At 42.0% G+C, this 26,257-nt stretch overlaps 1 pseudogene; it reads right to left on the bottom strand.

Moving 5' to 3' along the window:
• Positions 1-212: 212 nt before the first annotated feature.
• LOC119890284 lies at positions 213-25,122 on the bottom strand (annotated as a pseudogene).
• Positions 25,123-26,257: the final 1,135 nt, after the last annotated feature.

Below are 26,257 nucleotides of genomic sequence, written 5' to 3'. Positions count from 1 at the left end.
TTTTTAAAAGTAATCTTTCAATGCTGTGAACATTACGAATGCATTGTATTGGGTTGGAAGCAGAAATCTCAGCGACAGATCTCAACAGCTTAGCACATACATCAATCTTCTTTTTTTTTTGTGGTTTGGCTATAGTCATTGTCCCTGTATAAACTGTAAATAGTAAAATCTTGTATGTACCATTGTCTGTAGACGAAATAAACATCCATCGATTTAAAATGAAACGAGGTCACAATTTATTATCCCATAAAAACAGACAGGATAAAGTTATATACAGCAGAGGCATGCAACAGAACTAATGCTGAACATTTAACATGGTTGAAGGCATTTTGCACATGGAGTCAGATTATGAGGAGGAGTAGTCGTGGCGATACTGAGGCTTGCTGTGGAAACCCAGGCGCTCCCCACAGATGAGACTCTGGATGAGCCACTCAGGTGACACCAACGGGACTTCCTGTGATGTCACATTTTTCTCTACCAATGGTGGACAGGCATGGTCTGTCACCACAACATCATACTTGCCAGCAGGAATGTCTGCAGATGGAGGGAAGAACAAACTCTCAGTATCGTATTTTTTCAAGCTAATTATTCGGATGTTATTGTTGTGGGTTCTGTGGTGCGAGTCTGTACCCGAGCTGTCCTTGTCTGCCTGGAACTGTCGGACAGAGGAACCTCCACCCATGTTGATCAGCTGTGCCCAAAGCTCCACTGGCTTCTCAAACACCAGAAGGACCCGCAGAGCCTTGAATGGGCTGCAGCGGGGATGCCTGATTTGAGAGGAAATAAAATATTATAACAGGAAGTCCAGTTGCCTTTGACCGATCACCTCTACATCACAATAAATAACATTTCCAGGGGTGTTTTTTTTGCTACTTTTGGCATGAGAAGGGCTGCTCTACATGGGCGGTATCCAAATTCACATCCAATTTACACTGAACATTTACTCATTTGGCAGACGCTTTTATCCAAAGTGACTTACATTTGAGGAACAACATACAAGCATCAAATACAGCACGAGAACTACAACTTACAATACATACTAGTAAGAGCACTAATAAATACTAGAAAAGCCTCAAATATACTCTGGAGCGGACAACTTCTGTTTGTACTACTTTCTGCAGTCAGCTTAGTGGACACGTTCCACACATGCGCAACAGATCGGTTGGTGCCCTGGTAGCGTAGCGGCTGGGCAATCAAAAAAGGAGGAATGTGGATGTCCGCAAAGACTCTACGTGTCTTTCTGCATCTTCGAGTGGCCTTTTATTGTGGCCAGCCTAAGGCACACCTGTGCAATACCCATGCTGTCTGATCAGCATCTTAATATGCCACACCTGTGAAGTGGATGGATTATCTCAGCAAAGAAGAAGTGCCCACTATCACAGATTTAGACAGATTTGTGAACAATATTTGAGAGAAATAGGCCTTTTGTGTACATAGAGAAAGTCTTAGATCTTTGAGTTCAGCTCATGATGAATGGGGGGAAAAAAACAAAAGTGTTGTGTTCATAATTTTGTTTGGTGTACTATGTAGTGGATTATTTTGACTGTCCCCCATTTTATTTCAACAAGAATTTTTTGCTCTGCACAAAATCCTGCAATGGAACAAAAAGCAAAAAAAAGGTGAGAAAAGGTCTGTGTTGCATTTTATAGATGTGGGAGGGCATACCAGAAGGTTAATACTGTCCCCCTCATTCTACCCTTGACCACCTGAGTCGCAAGCACAAGCTCCCTCGCCACCTTTCCATCCTCTAGCAGCCAAGTGTCTTTGTTACGGTATAATTGTTAGCTACAGTAACCAACGAGAACAGAATAACTGCACTACCTGTTTGTCTGGTTCTAATGTGGTCTCTCAGCTGGACTCTGATAGCGGGCCTGACAGAAGAGGGTGATAGCATTTACGGACCATTTGAGACCAGCTAATCTGTTTTTAATAACCAGTGGTTTGTGTAGGATCCACATTTGCATCCACTGCTGGCTGCATGATCATGTTTCCTACAGCTTCAGGTTGTGTACTGTTTTTCTCAACCACAACATCCACGAGGAGAAGTCCGACACTATCTATTAAAGCCCAACCGATAAAAGATTTTTAAGACCGATACTGATCAGCTAATATTTTCAGAAACACAAAACATAAACAAAGATTATCCCCTAACAATCGGTTATTTGTAGTTTTGATTTAGCACTTTGAACAAAAGTACAGCTGATTGCTGAGGATCTGTTACAAACCAGTGTGTTGCCAACAGGGGATTTGCAGTGTGCTCTCTGGTGGACAAATTGTGCAACAACACCACTCATGATTGATGGATCACTTACAGATTTATCTGCAATTAGCTCATATCTGCCACTGATTTATCAGTTGGGCTCTCTCTCTCTGATACTATCGATCACAAACCACCCACTGCAGCCCACATGGGACAGTCTGGCAATTCAGCAAGAAAAAGAGTAAAATGCAGGATGGGCATTCCTAATGATCTATTTTGCTTTCAGACATTTTGTGAAGTTATCAGGGCATTTGTGATGCACAGTTAATTTACAGTCTTAATGGCCCACTTCACAAATGCACATTTGCAAATCCCCAAGGATTTTGTGAAACTGGCCCGTTTTACTACAACTGATCCAACACTGGCGCCCCGCTCACAGCGACAACCCTTGATGCAACCTAGTCCTCCTTTGATTAAAGCCAGGGGACATATTTCCTTGCTCAATATGTATGATACATTAAAGAGTTTATCAGGTACATGTGTCTATATTGATATACATATGTTGATTTTTTCTATTAGGTTATATTTTTCTACATACTAACTTTCTTTCTTGGATAATAATTTTACTGTGCAACAGGCAGAATACATCCAGCAAGTGTTGTTTAACAACCTTCTGGGTTTATACAGATTGACAGTGATCTATCAGAAAAGAAAACGCTTAGCTCTGTAACTTGAATCCAGTAAACCCCAGGAATGAAGAGCAACAGAAGGTTCATCTTACCATTCTACTATAGTGTCATCTGGCCCCATGCCAGCAGGCAGCAGGTAGTTCCTGTAGTTGAGCAGCTTGTTATCTTTGCAGCAGTCTCTCACCCAGATGTGTGACACACACGGCACACCGCTGGCCAAACACAGCAAGTACTTCCTTGTACGACAGTGCTGGTCTGCAATGAGCAAGCTCTGGTAAGCTGCCTTACACTGAAGAGGGAACCAAACACAGAAAAGGAAGACATGGATGTGAGTGCTAAGGACAAACCTGCATTATTTATATACTGTGAGCTGCACTTTTACATGATATGTATCACCATGTATAAGTACATTAAAATATGAGCGTACAAAACAACTCCTTAAACTAAAAAAACATGAAAAATACTAGCACAAATTCTTCTCTGAAGTTCATTAAAATGAATATTTTAAGGTTATAAAATCCTGGAGGATTGTTTTAGGCATTAATCTTAACTTTCTACTCAAAAGAAATGTTGCTCTTACCTGTTCTTCATTGAAGTCTGGCAGGATGAAGCCTCCACCTGCCTGCAGCTGAGACTCTGTATATACTTTGTTAAAGGGACCTGTCTGCACGTATTCTGTTGGGGGGGCAAAATGTTTACAATAATTATTGAACCAACAAGCATTAAAGGAAGCAGGAAGGAAGCTTCAGCATGCTGCAGTCAGCGTGCATTATAATCCTCATTTTGTCGTCGTCTGCCTCACCCTCCTCATCATCACTGATGGACCTGTTGGTCAGCCGGTCGATCTCAGACGAGGCAGTCAGCATAAAGGCGAAGCCCATAAAGAGAGACGCGTTCTGGGGCAGCGGACCGTGAGTGTCTGCCACATCACAAGGCTGACCGGGGAGATCTGTGCCGCTGCCAGAGGTGTTGCACACACCGACACGCTGAGCTGGAGACAGAAATACAGATAGTAGGAAATACGGCAAGCGTAGGAATCAGATAAAATGAAAGTTGTGAATTTAAAAGGTCTGTTCATCTAAATTACAAAGACATTTTCTCTCTAACCTCTAGGGAAATCTGGCCCTACACATTGTTTTATCTGCTGTGAGATTTATGAAGTAGTTCTTATTAAAGCTGCTGACTGTGTGCATGTAAAAACATCTCTTTTTGGCATTTCCTTCGAGTTAAGTCAGTGATTATCCCTGGCAATTTTAATATTACTATATATCAAATACTGTAGATTATGTTTTATTACTTTTACTTTGTAATTATTGTTGTTGTATTTTTTTAAACTGAAGCACCTTGGTTGTTTTAATTGTGCTATATATATATATAAAATTGATATTGATATATTGATGTATAACACTATCTGCAAGGCTACATACAACTCGTGGTAAGAAGATTATCTTTCTGTAATTTGGCTGAACTGACCTTTTGAGCATCAATTAATATACACTTGCTGAATTAAAATAATTTTCAATGCAAATACACCCGTGACTTTACAAAAATGCACGTCCCCTTCCCTCCACCTGTGGACCATCACCATGGTAATACTACTGCACTTGATTAATTACCATGTCAGCCTCAGCAGCAGACCGCAAACAGCAGCAGAGGATGGACACAGACCATACGAAGGTCGAAATGTCTCAGTTATTCTCAGTACAAAAATAACACATTACTGACTCCATATCACACAAGAACAACATCTGAAATCTGACAGTGATCACTTGGTCTAGTGAATTAAGACAGAAAACAAAATTTTAAATTTCACATGCTCAATTCAATGTAAACAAGAGGTTAAAATCATTTTTCTAAAAAACATTTTACACCAGCAAAGTTCATACTGACACAGAAGGCAAATTAAAACCTTAAATATTTTATATCAAAGCACATTTACACAGGAATATTACATTATGTTTAAAATCTAAAACTTATAGCTTTGTTGAGGAATATAATCATGTAGATTTATGTAGTCAGATAAAAAAAATATATAAAAAAAATTAGTAAAAACAACCCCCCTCCCAGTTCAGGTGCGGTCATGGCTTTGGTGAGCGGGTCTCCATACCGGCTCTGGCCCCCGGGCCCTTGCGGCCTCTCTTTGCCGGTGTCCTGTCATCCTCGGAGGTCATCAGCTTCCTCTTGCCAGACGGGCCAGGGGTTCGGGGGCTGCTGGAAGAGCTGCGGTTGGGAGTGTTCTGACCCTCGGGGGCTCCTCTGCGCCTCCTTTTCCCCTCCACCAGGTTATCTAAGGAGTTTCCAGATGCATAACAGCACTGAGTTTATGACAGAATCTGTGACTGAGCAAGTAAACCTTTATTAAGTTATGAAAAGATAACACACAGATCTGGTGAATATTTTTAAATTTCAGATTTTCAATTAAAGAGAAATAAAACATCTAAAAACAGTGTTTATCTGCCTGTGTCCACGATATGGCCAAAAATGTTAACACAATAAAAAGTTTCATATCTTTGATATCGATCTAAATATCAAATCATTATTTCTTTCGAGTTTCAAGGCAGAGTAAAAGCTGAAGAACCCCGATGGTCAATTGTGGTTTAAACTCTTCTTTATGGTCAGAACAAACACTTGAGGCTAAACAGTGGATCACTTCACAAATCTGAGGCAGAACATTCAAAACAATTATAATAAAATCTTTGTCAACAAATGTGCATGAGAAAAATTTGTTAAAAGCTTTTTTTCCCCAGTCCTTTTTCCTCAGCAAAATAAACATCTTAATAAAAATTCTAATTTGTGTATGATTCAAGTTTATAAAATCAAATATTTATTGAACATTTGTTATATTATTATATATTATGTTATTGAAATAAGTTGCAATAATTATTGTTATTGTTTTATTGTCCAGCTGTAGGCTGCGGTGGTCTTACCAAGGCTGATGTCGGAGGCCTTGGCCAGGGGAATGACGGGCTCGTAGGGCCCGAGGCTGTGCTGCTCCCTCAGCTTGTTTCCCTGCTCCAGAGACAGGATGACCGAGGTCCTGTTGTACCACTGCCTCTGGCCGTCCTTCTCCACACTGTAGAAGAGCTCCTGCCCCTCTGTTTTATGGCCCCTCACAACACCTGCACAGGTGCAAACAAGAGATGTAAGATTATCAGTAAGTTTTATTTGAGAATATTCGTTTTTTGATATTAGCCTTTTATAAAAATAATGCATATGGATGGACAGCAGAGACACTGAATATGATGCCGGAGTGGTTTAGGAGGTTTCTGCAGACACTACGGTTGGGGCGATGTCTACAATGAAACATCGGGATGGACGATGTTATCTGGTGCGCGGGCGCATGCACGTGGGTGCAGCACTCATTTTATGTACATGTGTTCCTGCACAGACTAGACTCGGTAAAAAAAATTGGCAGACTATTAAGTTACGTTACAAGTCATGGTGGATTTTTTACGGACCAGGTAAAGCAGCAGTGAACACACAGAGTGCAGATGTTGGTTTCAGTTGTTTGATAGGCTGCGTCATTAATGAGCCGACGTGCAGCTCACCTGCTGCCGTGATAACGGATTGCGGGTGGAAATATATGGAGTTCTCAGTCTTTTAGGCGCCTTTATAAAACATACTGACGGACGGGGGAGTGACGGAGAGAGGCGGGGCAAGCCAGGGTGTTTACCTGAGGTGTAGGAGTGTGTCAGAGTGTGGGGAGAAGCATACTTAAAAACAATAATAAGAATGTTCGTGGTCATTAAAACCTGATTTCACGGGGGGCCCAACCCTAGCAGACACATTTCTTTGCAATGTGAAAACCTGTCAATATTGTGATCCACTAAAACAGCTGTGAATCCAATCTCAAGCGGTCTAGCAAAATTGCCCACCCTAACTCGCTCAACGGTCCCGATGGACACCCTGAATGTGTTTCCCAAAACAAGCCTGGAAAAAACATGGTACTCCATTCATTGCTTTTTTCTGCCTCTGTTTTTGTGAAACAGAACTCGCAGTTTTTTTTCAGGCAGAGGACCCAATTGAAGCTCAGTGCAGTAGAAGCTCACTCTTTTCCTCTTAGGAACAACAGAAAATCCATTATCAGCATTATCAACACAAAAATCACTGAGCTCAGAGGTTGTTTTAACCATTCCTACATGTGATTACTCTCCTCCCTCACCTATGCTGAAGTACTCGTCTTCCAGCAGAGCGGTCACCTCCGTCTCCAGGGGGATGGGATCACACAGCAGGATATCCTTCCCCGCCACCTCACACTCATAGCCGTCATCAAACCGCAGGCGGAATCTTCCCTCCCCGGCATCTTTGATAATGCGGCCCGAGTAGAAGTAGCCGTTGGACGACCACTTGGCCACCACGCGCAGGCCGACTAAGCTGCTTCCGACCGAGCTCGCCTCCTCGGGCGATGACCTGAGGGAGTCGGAGTGGCTGGGGAGCTCAGCGTCTGTAGGGCTGACAGGGAGGCGTGGGGGGGAGCATGCGGGTGTAGGGCTCGTCCTCTGAGGAGGACTGTGGCTGGCCATGAGCACCGAGCCTCTGCTGTGAGCCAACCCCACCTCCCCTTAGAGAGAGAAACAGAGAGTCTGTTCAGACAATTATCAGTAAGTTCATTTAAAGGGTTGTATCATAACTGGAACGGGTCTTGATTGCCTGTCTTTATTACGTAATTGCTTAAGACATCAGATGTCAGTTTGCAGTGGAAAGTCTCCACTCAGCAGGTTTACCGCATTAGTGTCTTGTAATTAAAATGCACTTCCTGTGCTCTTCTTCTTCTTCTATCCCCTACAATTACCTTGTATTGATTGCACTTTTTTGTTAACTCTTACTTCCTTCCCTAGGTATTTACCCCATTGATGTGATATGTACTATGAGCTCTTACTAGTATGTTTTGTCAGTTGTATCTTGATCTGTATTTGATGCTCTGTTGATGCTTGTATGTTGTTCCTCAAATGTAAGTCGCTTTGGATAAAAGCGTCTTCCAAATGAGTAAATGTAAATGTATTTCTTCAGCTAAACAACGTGCATTTAGAAAACATTACAAAGAACGGCTGGTATAAAGTATGTTTCAAATTCGTTGTATATTATAAGATGGTACAAGAATAAAGCACACAATTTCATAAAATCTGATAGTAGCCGCTAGTAAAAAAAAAAAAAAAAAAAAAGTAAGGTTTACAATTTATATTATGCTGTTATATGCAAGTGTAGTCATCATTTCAAGTTTTAATTGTAACCAAAAAAACTAATACATTTTAACTCGTTCGATTTTTATAAACGTCATTGTGTATCGGATATCTTTTGGACTGCTTGTCAGACAACAAATCTGAAGATCCCAGGGAAACTGTGATGGATGTTTTTAATTATTTAATGACATTTTCAAGAAAAATAGCATATGATTTACTGAATAATTGATCACGAATCACTAATCATTAGTTGCAGCTCTGCGTGAGAAGATTAGGTATAAGATGATTAGTGAAAAGAGGAAAAGTGAAGTGTTATTAGAGATAGTGTAGGCAGTGTGGGTTCATGCATTGTGCCTGTTGCTGCTGCCTCGTCCGCGGTTTCTGTAAGTGCAAGGCGAGCCTCAGTGAGGACTCACCTGGACAGGGAGGAGCGGGACGGGGGTCGGCCCCTTCTAGCCCTTCCTCTGGGGGTCAGCGGGATGAAGACCCGAGACCCCAGGGTACTGTAGCCTCTGTCCATCACTGACCCTGCCCTGTGACCCCTATGACCCCTCTGTTGCTGCCCGCCTCCTCTCCTGGGAATGCAGACACACAGAGGGGACCAATAGAGCCGGTCAGGTTGCACAGGCACGGATCTGGGGATACTCCCGAAATCAAAAGGCACCCCGGTATGAGGAGTATCTAGTGACCCCAGATTCATGCCTGTGAGCAACTTGTACCTGAAGCAGGGATCAGTGAATCACTGAGAGATTAGGGTGTTAGAGAACCAAAGAAGGTGAAGGAGTGACACAGGAATCAGCATGCAGCTAGTATAGACAGACAAAGCAGAGAGACTTTCCTGACAGGGCTGAAGAGATGCGGGGGGGAATTAGATTGGCAGCATGGAGGTGGAGGCGGTACCTGATGGATTTGGCCCCTCGGCTGGGCGGCATGATGAAGTCCGGCCTGCTGAAGCCGATGCTACTGCTGGTTCCTCCTGAGCTGTGCTGCAGGCTGGACGCCTTGGACGACAGAGAGCTGATGTCACCGAGGTCACCAGAGGTCAAAGAGCTGCTGCCTGTGCGGCACGGGGAGATGTCGCTGTCCAGCACCTGGCAGTCCACCACCGGCTCTTCGCTCTCCTGGTAACAACAATGACGTTTTAAAGTCAAAAAGATATTACATATGTAGATGTACATACTGCATTTCATTCCATTCATTTAACAGTTGAGTTACATTTGAAGTTAAAATGTTGATTTAACCTTTAATGGTCATTAATGAGGATACAATTTCATATGTTTAATAACTCAGTTCAGTCAAAGACATGAGAAACGAGAAATGTGTTACCTCTGAGACTTTGCGTTCCACCTCTTTGCCATCCTCGTAATACACGTCTGTGATGATCCTCGTGATGGTGGTCCGCACTTCCTGGATGGTGCGCACGTGTCTTCGGTGGGAGGGGCCTGCGGTTCTTCTAAAGGACGGAGATTCTCGTTCACCCTTTAAGACAAAAATGCAAGAGTGTCACCTGGACAGCGCTCACAGACATAGGCGTACTTCTCCGTATACACCTTGAATCTCCGTACCCTGCCTGCTGGGGAGCGCAGCCCCGGTGCGTCAAAGCTGGTCTGCTGGGAGACTGTCCGCTGACGGAGCTGAGACACACAGGACAGACTGATCAACACCACCGTGACATGTCTTCAGAATACACAGACACCCTGTGCTAGCATTTACTTAGGTCTCATTTATCAAAAACAAAGAACATAGTAACCTATGCTACCTATCCTGAAACCCAATTTTTAAACAACATTTACTCAAAACAATTTGAAAACAAAACATATTTAAGACTTTTAATTTAAATCAAATAATAAAATAATAAAACTGGGGAAACTGTGACATAAGAGAGATCTGTGAAAAGCAGATTTCATTCCAATGGCATAAATTTGAATTTGAACACTCATTAATGACACTCAAATTAATTTTACTGAATTTAAGCTTTAGCGGTCATTTTGTCGAGACAGTAAAATATATAAGATGTACATAATTATGTACAGCTGTGGAGATAAAGAGGGCAGTGTGCCATGTAACAGAACAACCATAACAATCATGTTCAGTAACCATTCAGTATGAACACAGCAAATTTGCTAAATTCAAACACATCCTATACATTGGCACTGTAATGCACCAGATGTGTTCAGTAACTGACTAACCTTATTGGACGGACTGGAGGTGATGATGTTGTCAAAGGTCTGCTGGGAAACCTTTTGTCTGGCATCTGTCCTGTTTGGGGTGGGCGGCTCTGGAGCTTCAGGCGGTCCTCGTCTATCTGCAGATTGCTCGCCAGTGCCGGGAGGATCTTTATGGGTCTCCAGCGGTGCTGCCGACACATCCTGTCGGAAAGGCTCTGATTGGCTGTTAGCGAGGCTGTTGCATCCCAGCGAGGATGCCTGGGAGCTCCTCTGTGGTGAGGCGAACAGCTCCCCTCTGCAAAGATGTTAAAAAAAAAGGGACAAATTGGGACATATGGCAGAGAATCAGAATCCACCCACAACACAAATTAATTAAATAACAATATGGCTTTTCCACTAGCAACACCATTAGGTCAAACCTTAAATTTTCACTCTAATTTAGATTGACATGTAAACGGCACACTTTTCAGTGCAAGAAACAAGTGGAGAATTTAACTGCAGAAGACATTTTGTAAAATGACCTCACTTTATTAAAGCGGGAGGACAAAACTACACCTTACTGATCCCCATGTCCCCAGAGAATATTCCAAAAATAACCATCCATCCCATCTCCACACTCCTAAAGTAGGTCTCTCTCTCTCTTGCTCACTTTCTTATAAACACACACACACAGTGGTAGCGGTAGCAGACCTATTTCTGTCTACTAAAATACATTACAACAGGGGAAAGCTATTCATACTTCCACAGGTCAAAATGTGAAGCTTCTGCAGGTCAGACCGTGGCGATCTCAAAACATGTACATAAATAGCAGATGGATAAAACATAAAAAAAAAAAGGGTAAATTACAAGCATTTTTTACATTGCGGTGGGTGGGTTTGTCACCAACGTCAGATTTTTTTCAAGTTCTACACATGGTGGTGTTACAAATCCAAACTGCAAAACTAACAATAAACTGGGACAACACTGTTGCTTATGGCAGGCTTTCCCCCCTGGCCCCTTCATGTCTGTTATATATTGCATTCATTCTCGCGGGACCAGGGGTGTGTGTTATTGTATTATTGTATAAGTAAGCACATCGTGAGCATTGTACAATCCAGAGTCAAATTCCTCGTATGTGTACACATACCTGGCAATAAAGCTGATTCTGATACATATACACAAAACACGCATACAATCTGGGTACAACATTTGGCTTAAATGTGAGTGGGAAACAAAGTCTGAAAAACATTGTTATGGTAATGCTAAAAAGTACGAGCAGGATTCAAATGCAAACGAACGGGAGTTAAAGTTTGGTGGTTTCACAACCACAATTTCAACAGGTTTTCTATAGATTTAATGTCAATCTCAGATTACGTACATTTGGCATTACACAACAGTGTTTCCCACAGAATGAAAGTGTGACCGTGGCTCTTTTCTAACATTAACATAGCTGTCCTTATTAGCTAGGCTACTTGCTAATAACTTTTTTGAAGGTGGGTCTCTGACATTGACAGATTTGTGCAGCGTTGTTCATAATTGTAAGCATTCAATTCACACACTGGTCCGTTGTCAATGCGCGAGCAAGTGAGCGAGCGACAGAGATAGAGAGATAGACCGAGCAAGAGGTGCTGAGTGAATATATGCGTTGCGTGCAGCTCTGTACTTAAATATGATTTTACCCATTTTAAATAGTCAAAAATAAATAAAATCAATGTGGCGGTCAGCGTTGATAATGTAGCGGGCCGCCACAAATAAATCAGTGTGTGGGAAACACTGCACAAGTAGATGCACTCCTGTTCGGTTTGCTTACCGGACAGGTGTGGTGCCTCCAGTCTGGCTGTCCTCCTCTGCATCCGGCTGTCTGTGCACCTGCCTGACACGACTGAACACAGACGGGCTGCAGGGACATGAAACATCAGGTTACACTCCTACTCTTGCAACCACAAAAAAATCATAGCAAAGTGGCTGAATAGCTCAAAAACCCGAGAGCGCTTTAAACTGCCGCTAATAGGATCCAGAGATGTGCTACGCCAACGAGAAGTTAAAACTAAGTGACAGCCCAAATAATTTTTCACATTCACCTACTCTAATTGTCACTGAAGGAGAGCAGAGCAGCAACACTGGCGGGCTGAGGTGGTAACACAGTAGAGCTTAAAGGCTTTAGGTGATACTGATTCATTAAAAGATGCCCGGATCTGTCTCAGTAACAGTCCTTAGGCTCAGCTCAAGACATCTCTACCTAAAACTGTGCTGGACTTTTCTTTTACCGTCCGCCACCACACACACAGATACTGACAGTTCTAAAGTTGGTAAATGATGTTAGTTGAGCTCTAACAGACTTATGAATTAAAAACATTGCCTCGCACCAATAGAACAGCTGAACCTTCAATTATCATCCATAATTGTGAGTGCTGAATCAGCTTACAAGACAGATACTATAAATATCCCAGTACATTGGTGTAACTGTGTAGGTAGAGCATAGACTGTGTTTTAAGATGGATAACGAGTCTCTATTTCCTCCCACTGTAAAAAAAATAATAATAAATACAGCCAAAAGAATTTGGATATGTGCAGTGCCATCTTGCACAAGTTGTAATTTGAAGCCAGAGTCTGGCAGCAGTGATCGGGGGCGCCGCCCGCCCACCCGGCTGAGTCAATCAGGAGCAGGGCTCAGCTGTCAATAACTAACTAAAACCAAACTTATTAGAAGAATTAACACTTGAACACACATCGGAGTGATAAGAACTACCTAAAATGACAGAAACCATCTTTGGGGAAAAGAAATGCATTTGGCCTCTGCCCCATCAGCTAACATGGAGATGGCCGGGTTTATTACCTATACTGCAGCAAGCCACCAGCGAGCGACTGAGATTTTTTGGCTTCAATTCTGGGGAGCTGTCCATCTTTATAAACAGTCTATGTTGTAGAGGCTGAAGAACAGCCACTGAAGATTCTCCTTTTCATTCTCAAAAGACTTGAGACCACACACTTATGAGGAATTCAGTTAATGTGCACAAACAGAGGGTCCCACCTGGTTAAAGTCTTGGCAACTGTGGTGACCTTGACTACAGATCCATCCTCTTCTGACAGTGTTGGCTCTGAGGGAAAGAAATGTATTACTGAGAGGGTTCACAAGTAGAGGCACCCTAGGGTTGAGCATGAAAGTGTGAGGGAGGTACAAACTCTTACTCTGCAGGCTGAAGCGCTCCGAGCTGCCCTCTTCGACGGGGGTCACCAGCTTCATCCTCAAGCTCAGCTTCCCGTCTCCCTTTTCCGTAGTGTCATCGCCGCTTTCCGCCGACACAATGTCACTGGTCGCCATTGCATCTGCAGAGACATCACCCACCACGCCTGGCTTTTCTGAGAAGGAAGTGATCTCTGGAGAAAAAGAAAAGAAGCACGGCATCAGGTCATGTTATGCTACTTGACATTTAGTAGCTGTTGAGCAGCTACAGTTCGTCCGGCACAAGAACCCACCAATGGGAGTGCTGTGTCGCAGCGTCTGCTTCAGCTGGTTGATTAGAGGAGGTGTGGCACCGACAACAGGACCAATCAGCTCCCCTTCTTTAGGAAGTGTGAAGTGGAAGGAAATTTCTGTAATAGAAAAGCACAACTGGATTCAGATGAGATCTATTTCAACGCATTGTTCCTTTTAAAGACAGATATTCTCAAGTCACCGTGTCTTTAACTCCTCTAACACACGCTACCACCTCTCACCTGTACTGAAACTTTGCAAACTAACCTGTACAAAACCTTAGTGGTTAGATGTAATATCAACATGCACCAATGGTGTAAACAAATCCTTGTTGAATCCCTGTAATATGTAGCATTCAACGGAAAATCGAACATAAGTTAGTGAGAACAAATGTTAAATTTTTAATGGAGTATTGAGGTGCTATCAATTTTTGTTTATATTGTATGTTATAACCAAATGTATTTCACACCCTAAAATTAAAAATCTTATTATTAGTAGTTAGCTCACAGGAAATGGCTGCACACACACACCTCTTTCCCTCTCCACTCCTTCTCGCTCAGGCTGAGCCACACGCACTGCAGGCTACTTACAAATCCTCATATGGATCCTCTTTTTGTCCAAGTTATCTGTTTATGAGGCTTTAAAAGGGTGAGATTTGTGAGAAAACAGAGGGGAGATGTTTTGAAACTTTTTTTTTTTTGGTCATGAAAAATACGCCCCTACCTCCCTCTGCACGGTTCGGCACGCAGGTGAACTGTGGATTGATTGCAAAGTTTAACCATCACAGCACGAGAAAAGGTTTTACAGCCACCAGCAGAGTTGCAGTGAAAAGATAAAGAAGACAGATGCATGCTGTGTTTAAGCGCAGGGAGTGGGTAAGGGAAGAGCAACTGATTTAAAAGCCGCCACTTTAAAGAGTGTCACTGAGTGAAACCCTGTAGCTTCACTGGTGTAACAGAGACACTGCGCTGCTCGTCATCATAGAAACAGATCATCATATTTTGATGTTTATTGCACCTTCAGTGATATCGGCTACCTTCTCTTCAACACACAGCTCCACTGCTCACCGGAGAAGGTGTTGACAGGCCATTATTTGCGACGTGTAACCAATCAGATGCTGTGGGCGGGACATTGAGCACCCCTGATCTAAACCATTGGTTCTCAACCTTTTTTGCTTGTGACCCCTTTATATGAAGCAATTTTGTGCAATTCAATCAAAGAGCACTTTCCCCTGTCAAATAGCTTAATTAAAATCATTTTAGAGGCCTGACATGGTGCAACTTGGGTATTTCACAAGCAAATATAATAAAATTACTTAATTTGTGTACCAGAATGTGTTATTTTTATCTTGAGACACTCGATTCATCTCAGAAACCCTTGAAGAGGTCCCTGACTCCCCGGTTAATTTAGTAGTGGTTGTCACACTTCGCTAACTGTGAGATACAGTACATCTGTGCCCAGCTTACCTCCAGAGCTATCACTCAGGCTCTTGTCTTTGAGCCCTCTGGTTCCGGTCTCGCCCTCTCAGTCTGGGAGAGCCTATCAGGAGCCGCGTGCACCTTCTTCGGCTGATGACCGTTAGTGGAGACAGGCACTTTGCCTCTGACTGGCTGGGAACTGTTGGTCGTCGACTGCGGCGTCACATCTTTCTGAAGAATCTGGGAGTCTCTCTCGCTGTCTGTAACAACGATGACACTGTCCTCACCTCTGTCTTCACTCTCCTCCTCCTCCTCCTCCATGGGTTCAGGAGACAACAGCTGGCTCTGAGAGAGAACCAGAGCAATTCCTGAGGCCCCGCCCCCGACAGTGCTCTTCTCCTCCTCCTCCTCCATCACCACCACCTCCTCCTCTTCAGCTTCACCCTGGTCACACTTATCCACCGTGTCTTTGACTTTTTGACTGTTACCAACCGTTCCACACTTCTGTGACAACGACTCTACGGAATGACTCTTGCAGTTTCTCCTTCTCTCAAGTCTACAGGGCACTTCACCACATCTACAACAGATGTCTGAGAGATCACAGACTGCAAGGGCAAACTGCAGGTGTAATGTCTGAGGGAGTCTCCTGCACACAGCTGTTCACAGTCAGATCAGAGGAATCAAACTTTGGTTGAGAGCAGGACACCACGTCAGCAGAGCTCGCCTCTTTGCTGTCGCTCTTACTGTCTCTTACATTCACATTTTGTACATTCAAAGGAGCTTCTGTCTTTTTGTGCACATCAGACTTTTGCGACAGATTGGACACAGACTGCTCGTTCTTGGCAAATTCACTGTGATGCTTCGGTGATTCACCAGAAGTGGAAGCTTTGGAACTGGTGGCTGTTTGGGACTCTGAAGAGACGCCGTTGCTCTCGCTCCTCTGATCGCAGCGTGAAATCACAGAGTCGCTGGTGTCTACACCGGGCGGCTCATCCAGTTCCTCTATCTGCGTGGCCTGGCTGTCCTCCTCAGCGTGTTTTGATGTCTGCTGAGCTGGGATACTGCTCTCCGTGTTCACAGAGAGCTGCAAAGGCATAGTGAAAGCAGCTGACTCCAGACACTGAGACTGCGTCTCATGAGGCAATGATGCCGGCTTCTTATCGGACGGTTGTTTTGCCTCTGGCTCTGCGTTGGGACAAACACATCCTGAGAAAACAGAAAAACACACACATGGAATATGGTGAACTGGGGATGCAACTAAGGATTGTTTTTTATTATCGATTAACCTAAAAAATATTAGAGAAATGCCTCTCACAATTACCCAGAGCCCAAAGTAACGTCTTTAAACAACATGTTTGGGCTGACTAACGGTCTATAATCCAAAGATCCAATTTACACTGATAGTAATCAGAGAAGCATATTTTGAGAGTGAGTGTTAAGCAGTTATTAAAAATATTTATCAAATTGTTGACAATAAATTATCTGTTGATTCCTTATCATAAACCATGAGGCAAGTCAAAAATAAACAAATCTGTGACAATTTGTCATGTAACAGCTAGTGAAGAAAAACAATTTATCATTTATCAAAGAAGACTGACAAAGGTTCTTAGATTCCAGCTTGGAAAACTTTTATATTGTTGATAACTGAAAATGTTTAGACTGAAGGTCAGACAAAAAACATTTAAAGACGTCAACTGGGAAATTGTGATGTAAATTTTCTCTATTTTCTGACACTGTTCTTAACAAATAATTTATTACTTTACAGTTACATACATGAGAGAACTCTGGCTGGGAGGGTAAAGAGAGAGTTCGCTCCAACACAAAACCAGGGGAATTCTGGGATATAGGAGTAGAGGCGGACGGGTGTGGCTTAGAGGCGGCCTCCATTTCCATTGGCTCTTCCCTTTCCACTGCTCGGTCTTCTGAGGGCAGTGAAGTATCCATCGGTTCATCATCACCTGCCAAAGCAAACAAATGTTTAGCTCTATTTACCAGGTGGGGCAGTGGATAAGACACATGCCTTTGGTGTGAGAGACCCGGGTTCAATTCCCCTGAGTACGGAACTTAACTCCAGAGGCGTGTGGCCTCTGACATGTATAGCAATTGTAAATCGCTTTAGATAAAAGCGTCAGCTAAATGAATAAATGTAACTACATAGACGTGCACACAGGAGAAATTAACAGCGATTTGCTCTCTCGATTTTAATCCAGTCATAAAAGCAGGTTAAGTCATTTACCTTGTTCATTCTCTGGTCCGGTTGGTGAGCTGGGAACAATTAAAGGGGTGTGGGAGAAGTTGTCTGGGGTCGGGGCAACATAGTCAACAGAGCTCCTAGGAGAAAGACGCAGGATATCAGCTCATTTTCTAGGTTGTGCTGGTGTGTAGAAAGGGTAACTCAATATGAGGGGACACTTGGGACTTACTGGGACAGACTTTCCTGCACCATTGTTCCCTGTCCAGACAGATGCAGCAGTCGCAGGGTGTGGGCCGGTGTCGGGGTGGGGTGACCCTGCTGCTCCGGCTCAGACACTGTGCTGTCAACTGCAGCACCTGAGGGGAGCAAAAAAGGTAACACATGAGAAAGATAAAAAGCTGTAAAACAGAAATAATTAATAATCTGAAGAGAAACTCAAACTGGAGCTACAGTCTGTGAAGTTGTTTGTACTTTGTTTTGATTATTCTGCTACCACAGTCAGGGGGTCATCCTATGTAATAGACCACATATGCTGCTACATATGTATTTACCCGTCTTGTCAGCGTCGAACAGGTCCTCCTGTGACGACAGGATCTCACAGTCCCGCTGGTCCTGCTCACCGGAGGCCCGGAGGCCCTGCGAGTGCAGCAGAGCCTGGACACTCAGCTGCCTGCCAGACTGACCCGGAGACTCTAAAGAGCTGCTGGAGCTCACCTCAGATCTGGAGGAGGAAAGGGGAAAAACACTGCTCATACCAGACCAGTATGTGCACTGTAATGAATGCAGAATTTAACCTCCACATGGAGCCGTACCTCACTGCTTTGTTCTCTTGACTCTCTGAAGTCCTGGGGCTGATTTTCTGCTCTGCTGGTGATGAAAAGAAGGTATAAGTTAGACTGACTCTGTTAACCACTTGATGTCAGTATGAATGCTCTGATCAGGTACTAAATAAAGAACATTACATGTCTTGCAGCATCCAGTGGGATTAGGAAGTTATTTCTGCTCTAACCCACACAAACACTGTACATCATAGTACAAGAGGATGGAGCAGGCTGCCTCAGAAATAGATATCTAACCCTCTGTATACTTCATCTATGGAGCTTGACCTGATTAAAAAGTTACCAAGAGCTCAAAAAGCCCTGTGTAAATGCAACCAAGATGATCTGGAGCTACAGAACAGCTGCAAAGATTAATCGATTAGCTGTCAAATATTAAATTAATCTCTATTGATATTTGATTTGAGTAATTTTTAAAGAAAAATTCCCTGATTCCAGCTTAAATGTGAGTTTATTCTGGTTTCTTTACTCCTCTATGACAGTAACCCGAATATTTTTAGGTTGTGGACAAAACAAGACATTTAGGGACATCATCTGGAGCTTTGGGAAATACTGATCGACATTTTTCACCATTTTCATTTTATGGACCAAACAACGAATCGATTAATCGAGAAAATAATCTACAGAAATAATCGATAAAGAAAATAATCGTTGGTTGCAGCCCTATACAGAAGAGTGTCAAATTAAAGGAAATACCCGCATGTGTTTTTATATCATAAGCCTCCACAATGTCTTCAATGCTCATTGTCACAGTTTCTCCAAGTCTCTGAACTCTACTGGAGGGACGAACACCATTATTCTAAAATACATTCCCTCAATTGGGTTTTGTAATGACGTTGCTTCAAAGTCTGCCATAAGTGTTCAGTGGGATGGAAATCTTGTGACTTTGTAGGGTCATGCAAGGAAGCATCTGCATTTGTCATGTTTCACCACTCACTTAATCAGATGTTTTCTTATTTGTCAGCTATCAGTAGGTTTGAAATTTCTAAATTACCCAGGTACTAGGGATGCACCGACATGAAAATTATATAATAATATAATACGAATATAATGAAAAACTTTCCAGAATACCGAACAAGGTTTTCCACTTTTTTTTTTTACCATTGCATAATATAAATAGTCAAAATGTGCTTTTTCCTCTCTGGAGGCTATGGTGGGGGTGGGGGGGTCCGGGGCCCAAGCGGGTCCAGTAGAGTAAATTACATGTGTCCATTTACTTTTAATTTACACATGTAAAATGTTTTATACTTTCTGTGAATATAATCCAATTATGTTGTCACATGTGTTTCCTCCTCGCGCTAAATTCATCAAGTCCGACCCAGTTTGATAAATAATGTTGTATATAGTTCTCAAATGGCGTAACATGAAGACTTCACAGCCTCTCTTCAGGTAGGACTCTCATACTGCAACACATGTCTTTGTAAAGAAACTAATTGACAGGATAAAGTCGCTAACCTACCTGTCAGCTCGCCCGTTCAGTTACCATAAAGGCTTGAATACGTGTGCACTCCAAATGTAGGTGCGGCTAGCTTAATCACCTTCTCAGAAATGAGTGACAGAAACACACAAAGCAGGTCAGACCGCTTGTTGCCTTTCTAAGAAGTCAGCCACAGATGGAGTGGATGTGCTAAGAGACAATTCAGCAGAACAGTGTCTGCAAACAGCGATTGTAGAGTCTTTCTTGGACACTTTAAAATGCTTCCACATTCATTCCACAATGCTTCCACACACGTTTAGGCCGAACACTGAAAGTGCTTTTTGTGCTATTTTCGGCCGATTAATTTGGTTGCCAAATATTCGGCGCATCCCTACCAGGTACAAGGCCTGACTGCAGCTTTTAAATGTGAAAATGTGATCTGTGTCAAATCAACAGAAATTAGAGGCCTAGATAACAATGAAATACAAAAAAAGGAGAAAAATACCTATAAATAAATGTGTAAATACCTAATTTGGTGCGTCTCTCGCTGTCTGACTGAGGAACGATGTCTTCTTCTTCTTCCTCCTGACTGTTCACCACTTCACCACGCAGATCCTGACTCTGAGAAAGCTCCAGAAAACCAAACTGAGAGGTTCCCTCTGAATCATAGACAAACAGATATCAGTACACTTAATAACACATGGGGTACAATATCATTCTTAAAAAGAACAATCCTGGGCGTGGATGTTATTCGGCCTTAAAATGTGAGGGGAGCCTCTACCTTCAGACTGAATGCAGTGTGTGGTAGAATCAGCTCCAGACTCCATATCAGTGTCCTCTGGTGCACACCTGAAAGAATAGGAACCAGGTGAAAACGCTGTATCATTCTTTAACGCTAAGCATTATCTATCAGCAAAAATATCTGGTCCCCACATACTTTTTCTTGTTTGGAGGAGGGCAAATGTTTATAACTTGACTTTCCTCCTGGAATGCTGAACTGGGGTTGGCTGCCGTGAGAATACCAAAATAAAGAAAACACCTTTGCTTTCAGTTTTTATACAGAGTAAGTACTATGTATATGTACATGCCGTATCATGTTGTTAGAAAGTACTGACCGGGTTCAACCTGGCTGTTACTCTGGGAGCTCTCTGATTGGCTGTCAGTCTGAGAGTATCTGCTTCCTAGCGGGGAGGATATCAGTTCCTGGAAAGGGAAAATAAAGCGGGGAACAGCAAATCTCTTTTCATTAGTCATGTTTCCTTTACACAGATTCAGAGGCGGTGTATGCCTGTCTAATTAAAGCCGTGCAGCTAATAATAAATGACAGTGGTTCCTGCTGATTAAAGAGATGGCTGGATGCTTTGTCATGGTCACTGTACTGCTGCTCACAAGCAAAATACTACAAAAGATGTTGTCATGTTGACAGAAACTGTTATGAAACTTAAAAATTAATTCAAAACAACTGTAACTAAGTACTTTTACTCGAGTACAATTCAGAGGTACTTTTACTTTATTGAGTATTTGTTTTACACTACTTCTCACTTGACCTCCAGAGAAAATACTGTACTTTTACTCCACTTTATTTATTTGATAGTTATTTTTCCAGATCAACAAATGTCACACTAACTTAAGTCAGGTTTTCAAAGTTGGGGGGTGGGGGGGTCGTCCAAACTGTTTCAGGGGAGGCTCAGTGAATGGAAGTGAAAAAAATATTACGCTAGTTATGACTTATGACATTAGTTATTAGAAGGCGATGACACAGGCTTAATGTGTGTGATTTGGTCAAAGAGAGTTCAGAGATACAGTAGTTTGAGTGAATTTTACAATCTTTCCCAGATCTAGAAACCAGCCAGTGTGGTTGTTTGTCTTGTTATGCGCCTGGATACAAGACAAGGCAAGTTTACATGTATAGCACATTTCAACAACAAGGCACTTCAAAGTGCTTTACATACAACATAAAAGCAACATATGGAAATATTAAAAAGACCTGACTGACTGAAATACAATTTTTAAGGATAAAACAGGCCAGTAAAAGTTACAGTGTTGTCATCATTATATATCGTATATAGTGTATGATATACTGTATTTTCTAATTAATTCTTTATTGTTGTACTTTTACCTTGTGCTACATAAATAAAGTTGATATTGATATACATATTTAAAACCAGACCTGCAGTTTTCTGGGAGTTTGTTCCAGATGTACGGAGCATAAAAACTAAACACTGCTGGGGACACAAAGCAGACCTGATGCCAGACCACCTGGGAGGTCTGGATGGGTCATAACGTTGCAGAAGAACAGAAATACAGTACGTCAAACAGTTTAAACCGTGGTAAACCTGCCTCATCATGCAACACACTATAAACTGAGGTTTGTATCTGCTTACCAGAACCGGGCTGCGGGAGGTGGGCTGCAGGCTGGACAGGCGGCGGGCCAGCAGAGCTCGGTAGCTGCTCTCGGGATCGTCCTCCAGAGCGACACTGTCCGGCTGGGAGTCCTCCACGATCAGACACGGGTTCTCGGGCTGAGGCAGGCTGGAGTCCAGTTCACTTCCACCGGGATCCATGAGGTCAAGCCGAGGACACGGGGTGGGCTGTTGTTAGCTAGCCAAGCAGCAGCGAAAACAACGACGTGCGGTTATTGTTACCTGAAAGCTAGCAGCTAGCATGTTAGCTAAAGTTAAAAGGCTAACAGTAGCTAATGCTCCGCCCCGACAACAAAGCGTGCCCCGCTGAAGAGGCAACGTGCTCCGAAGGAACATCAGCCCGGAGCCGTGGAGCTTAACTCATGAGGTTAGTGAGGTCGCAAAGTATTAATTCATATCTTTATTTATTCAACTAATGTTACCGGTTATTTTCTACAGGAAAGAAACAAACAAACACACACACCCCCACTTCAGCTCCGCTCCTCGCGGCAAAACTTGCCAGACGCGATGTCATTGGTCCGGGTGGCGCGATGACGTCACATTAGCTTGCTGATTGGTTTTATGGTTGCAGGATTTTTCTAACTTTTTTTTTTAATGGCGTGTTTGGTACATGTTTTTTAATTTTTTTTTAATTATTATTATTTTTGCCAAATGATAGTTCTACATTTATTATTACTCTTTATATCTTTTTTTTAACCTTCCTCTTTCTTTAAGATCAATTTCTACTTTTGTTTCTTCAAATCATCTCTATTTTCTTTTCTTAAAACTACCATGCTCTTGTTTTAAAGGGTACCAACAGTACTATTAATAAGAATTCATGATTTTTCATTTGATCTATTCCTGCGGTGATGTGACTTGATCCTGTATGTTCGATTTGTTACAATGCATATTGATAAATGACGCATTAGTTGTTTACTGCACTCTATTAATCACTTAGTCAATGTACTTGTGTTAATTTCCTCTTCTTTATTAACTGTGCCTGGTTAATGGCAGGTGAGGTATTGTCTTGTATATATGTTTGTTTATTGTGTGTATGTCTGTGTATTATCTTTAGTGTGGTCTGTACATACATGTATGCTGCAGGACCCCCATGAAAGTGAGATGATGCACCTAAGGGGAGTATCCTTTAATATATAAACATTTAAAATGAAAAAATATATCATTTAGAATGACAAAAGCACCTTCTATCTAGCAACTGACTTGTATTTTATAATATTTTTGCTTTTGAATTTAATTAAATATGAGTATATTGTCATTTTATATGACGTGTAATGACTCCTGATTCTTTCAACAACAGCACTTATTAAACAAATAAATTTTATGAAATAACTCTTAAACAAAGTGTTTTGTCCTTTTGCATCAGTATTAATACCCTCTTGACTTCTGATAGTGTCAATAACAACGATGCTTCAAAGTTTTACATATTATACTATAGGCCTATACTGCTAATAATATTACACTGTGTAATGATAAATCATGTGAAAGAGAGAAATCTAGGCCATTGTGTCCCACAGTGGGATCTCAGAGACCTTCAGAGGTCCTTGGCTTTCAGGGACTCCAGCAAAATGACATATAGTTTAACTTTCACCATCATTTCCCTGAGCTAAGAGTCACTGAGCTTTCAATGTGTTTCTTCACAGAGTTCTGCAAAAGTATGGGGTTACGTTGTAAAGAAAAACCTTTACAGAAGGGGAAACTTGAAGAACAGAAACACTGAACTATCAGTTTAGAGTAGATCTTCTTCTCTCCTAGAAAGTGGGATATCTGTGGTAAAATCGAACAGGCTATAAATATCTGTATACCTGTGACTGGTAATTTTAAGAGCCAACAAGCACAGGTTATAGATTCATGCATTTTGTAATGAGCTTTTAATGATGTGATGCTCACAGTTTTGAAGATTAACAGGCGGTCTTTCAAATATTAAAATCACTTTGTCATCATCATTTGACAGCCTCAGTTTCCATGGAGACACCACATTTCCTGTAACACCCATGTCTGTGCAAATGTTGATCACAGAGAAAGTATGAAGCAGAAATCATTTGGCTGTTTGAGGCTGCTGGAAAAGTGAGTTGCTGCGCAGCAAGTCCTCAAAATAAACCGAAAACGTATAGTTGAACTAAGTTACACTGACACTTTGTTTCCTCACCTCAGGAGCACCTTGAATAAGAGTCATCACAAGCAAAAATGCTTTTTTCTTACCAGTAAAGACCTACAATGCATTTTAGAAGGATGATTTGGGTATCAAACAATATCCTGTGAGAAATATTACCAACAAAATATTAATACCATGAAGCAGGTTAAAGTCATTTTAACCCACTGCAGAAAAACTAGGCTATAACTTAATTTAGCTATTAGAGTGGAGATTGCAATTCTCAGCAGGTTTCTGCAGAATCCAAATTTGAAAGATTTCAGTACACAGAGACTGGCCTCTCTGCAGCCTGTGTTTCGGGTTTTAAGTGTCTTATTCTCTCCTGCTCCAAGTCAGCTGAAGGTGCATCATGCCATACAGCAACCTTGGGCCCAGTGACAGCTCTAGTTTACAGGAACCCAGCAGAAGCAGCAGCAGGATATTTTCAGCATTTAGGCTACCAGCATTTCAATATGAGAACCCCGAGGAGGAGACGTCCTGCGAACAATGCAACAATGAATGATTCTGCTAAATGACAAGATATGCAGCTAACGGTGGTTCTGTTCCGGACACACACAAAAAGATGAGGAAATATAATTTTCAGCTCCGGTTGGATTTAAGTGGGCATCAGGCTCCTGCAGCCAACCTTACCGGCTGGCACCGCAAAGTTCAGCGTTACGTCGTCATTTCTGCAGGTCGGGCTGACACCCACATTAAGAAATGCGCAGCCACTACCCAAAATGTCTAATCTTAGCCACCTCTGCTGGAGCTGACAGACACCGAAACACACACTGGGAGCATATGCCGCTACGCGTCCTCATCCCTTCACCATTTACTGTTATTTCAACGCAATGCAAAAAGAAACATAAAGAGCTTTACCTTCTAAATTCAATGTCAGCTCTTGGGCTTTCCAGTTTGTTTCACTGTCCCGTTGGTTGCAATAATAACGCGTCCAACATCGCTCTGTGCTTCCTTGCCTCTGTTTTGCTGAGAGTCAGGGTGTGGAATACACACGCATGACACGTAAAGATGCAAAGGCATTTTTTAATGTCGCTTAAAGCATGCTCATTTCCTCTGGCGTCCAACACAACTGCTTCTCATAGATGATGATCAGGACTAGATTTATTTAGACACGCAAAAAAAATGTAGCTTATTTATTTCATTTTGGATAGTCTACTTCAAGATAACTTTTTAAATACAGCTGATAAAAGGCAATTTAATGTGCCTTCAATGTTTAAACGTTATAGAAAATTGTATTTTAATAGGCTATTTTCAGTTGTTGCGTTTGTAATGGACCACTCAGTTTGTACATGTTAGGTTAAATGTAACTGGAAGCATTTGCAGATACAATAGTTCCGTGTTAAGTCACTCTATCTATTGTATTGGAACATGGAAAAGTAACTGTGGGAGAAAAAGAAATGAACCAAGACAGACAGATGGTTTTAAAAAGTATTTTGTTATCTTGCATGCTGGGCTTGGGTTTTGAGAGTAAACAGATATATTGAAAATTCCTAAAATAGGCCTTCCTAATAAGTATTTTTCTAAACAGCAGCCTAATATTCAATTACAGCAGCCGCACAGAGTGTTACTAAGCCATGGCTGTGAAACATTGTTATATGTCAATACAACACACAAAGATTCTCAAGTAAATGTACAATAATGCTGCATAAAAAGATAATTTGTCAGTTTAGGCTTTTGAATTTCATATTTTTACTTTTCATTCTTTTTAATTGTTATCATCATCTCCCCCCTAACATATTGTTAAAGCAAATTCATAACAAAAACTCTAATACTTTAATCAATAACAATATTTATTCAGCACTTCTAAATGTCAGGTACAATTGAAATTATGTATCTTACAAATTCCCCACATTTATTGGGAATAAAATCCACTCTTGCAGCTCCCTTTCCTCCCAGCAGAGGCCAATAGAGACTCTGGAGTGTCAGAGACTGGAGTGCTGACTCACCCCTGCTAACACACATCTTCCTGAGGGGAGATTTACATAGAGAAGATGCCAAATTAAACCCCACCGTGATCCATCACCACAGCAGGAGATGTGGCACTAACAACCAGCCACACGCACAAGATACAAGTAAAGAGAGAAAGAAAGGAGGATTACAGATCCATTTAGACCCAGATAACTAAAAAG

The sequence above is a fragment of the Micropterus salmoides genome, unplaced genomic scaffold (assembly GCF_014851395.1).
Source record: "Micropterus salmoides isolate LMB-PRFRI ecotype aquatic unplaced genomic scaffold, ASM1485139v1 Ms_hic_scaffold_6, whole genome shotgun sequence".
Taxonomy (NCBI): domain Eukaryota; kingdom Metazoa; phylum Chordata; class Actinopteri; order Centrarchiformes; family Centrarchidae; genus Micropterus; species Micropterus salmoides.
The sequence above is the reverse complement of the archived record's forward strand: the minus strand, read 5'-3'. Positions and strand labels throughout refer to the sequence as shown.